Source organism: Nannospalax galili, unplaced genomic scaffold (assembly GCF_000622305.1).
Source record: "Nannospalax galili isolate Female #2095 unplaced genomic scaffold, S.galili_v1.0 scaffold1750, whole genome shotgun sequence".
Lineage (NCBI taxonomy): Eukaryota > Metazoa > Chordata > Mammalia > Rodentia > Spalacidae > Nannospalax > Nannospalax galili.
Window position 1 is genome coordinate 520,580 of NW_008329031.1, and position 2,049 is coordinate 522,628.

Genomic DNA, 2,049 nt, shown 5'->3' on the forward strand with positions numbered 1-2,049 from the left:
ACATATGGTCTCTTATGAAATTATATTGGCCCCTTTAATCTTTGGTTATACTTTCCTTTTGGGTGTTTAAGGCCATACATTTGGTCCAGATAAACAAATTTATTTTTGCTCTTAAGGTCGTTTGAGGATCTGTTCTTCAGGGGTCACATGGGCTTGGGAGAAGCCCCTGGCTCCTTTCTTTTACCAATTCCACCTATGTGAAGATAAGTCAAAGGTACTGCTTGACCATGGTTGGCTTTGCTTGGAAGCATGGAGGAAATGACTCCTCTGTGTTGACCCTCTCTTTGTAGACTGAACACTAGTTCAAGTCTGTTGTTATAGCCTGCCTTAGTGGGCTAGCTACCTGAGGACTCTCCACTGGGGGCAGGGGGAGAGTAGGCGTGAAATCAATGGTGCAGATTTTGGAGACTCACTTGGCAGTTAGCAATCAAGCTCATTTATTGTGCTCCATCATGGTTTTCCCACTTAAGGTGCCCCCGTTTTTTCCCTTTCCCCCTTAATAATACCTTTCTCCTATGGTCCTACCTCTCTTGAGCTCCTTCTTTCCCTTTATCCCCTAGGTTCCTTGTATATCCTTCCCCCCCCCTCCCTTAAACTAACCCAATTTTTATCCATATCTCCCTTATTAAGGCCTGTTTCCTACTGTTCTTCTCTTTCAGTTCTTACTTTTCCTTTACCTCCCTGTTGCCTTTCCATTATCCTGGTTCCTGTAGTTATGTCTGGATACATACTCTCTTATCAGGGATTGGTTCTAGTATCCACATATGAGGGAGGACATATGTCTTTTTTTTTTTTCTGAGTCTGTGTTACTTCACTTAGTATAACAGTTCCATCCATTTACCTGCAATTTTCATGATTTCATCTTTCTTTATTGCTGAGTAAAACTCCATCGTATATATGAACCATATTTTCATTAACCACTCATCAATTGAGGGACACTTAGGTTGCTTCCATCTCTTAGCTATTGTGAAAAGAGCAACAACAAGCATGGATGTACAAGTGTGTCTGCAATAGGACGAGTCCTTTGAGTATATGCCAAGGAGTGGTATATCTGGGTCAAATGGTAGGTTCATTTGTAGTTTTTTAAGAGTTCTCCACACTGCTGTCCAAAAATACGGAACGCTTCATGAATTTGCATGTCATCCTTGCGCAGGGGCCATGCTAATCTTCTCTGTATCGTTCCAATTTTAGTACATGTGCTGCTGAAGCAAGCACTTTTCTGGTGTCTTAAACAATGCATGTCAGCCAAAAAATATTTGAAGTACAAAAGCAAGAAATAAAATCAAGAATCAACTTGTAAAGGAAGAGAATAAAATATTAGTTGATGTATAACTGTGATATCACCATCATTATACCCATCGTCTACTGTATATTTGCAAATAGTTAATTTTGTATGTGTAAGTTCACATTACGTATGCAATTCTTATGAAAGACGGTTTCCATTTCCAATAGAGTGGGTCTTTCTGTTGCTTGTTTGGTCATTTTGTAGACATTCCTTTTCTCCCTCTGTCCCATCCTTGAATAACTCGTTTCCTGATATCTAGCTCCCCCGCCCCATTAACAATAGTGATGAAGATCTTTGAGAGAGACAGAGTGTCTCTTAAATCCAGGTGTTTGTGACACAGGGACTCAAGTGCTGAATGATCAAAAGTCACCCAAAGTCACCCCGAGACAGTGGCTCTCAAGCTCACTGTGTCACATTGATTATAATTAAAGATATGGACATGCAGGAGTAAGTGAAATGAAAGGAAATTTTATTAAGGAAAATTAAGAAGTGAAGGAAACTCCCAATAGGGTGTGTGGGGAAGGTCCCCCAAGAGAGTGAAAGATCTCTGAGCTGCTTATCTAGAATACTAGAATTTATATATATATATTACTAATTCAAATAATTTATATATTATATATACATATATACTAGTAATTTATACTGAGATAGGTTAATTCTCTGTGCATATCACAGGCCAAGCCAATAGGGATAAAGGACACCATGCATGTGACCTTGGGACAACCAGGGAGATGATCACACAGTGTTCATGTGCTGCTAACCCA

The 2,049-nt window shown here is 39.7% G+C and overlaps 1 non-coding gene across 1 annotated transcript; it reads right to left on the reverse strand.

Moving 5' to 3' along the window:
• Positions 1–1,108: 1,108 nt before the first annotated feature.
• On the reverse strand, positions 1,109–1,215 carry LOC115069766. The gene has a single exon (XR_003848997.1). It is a non-coding gene; the product is annotated as a U6 spliceosomal RNA (small nuclear RNA).
• Positions 1,216–2,049: the final 834 nt, after the last annotated feature.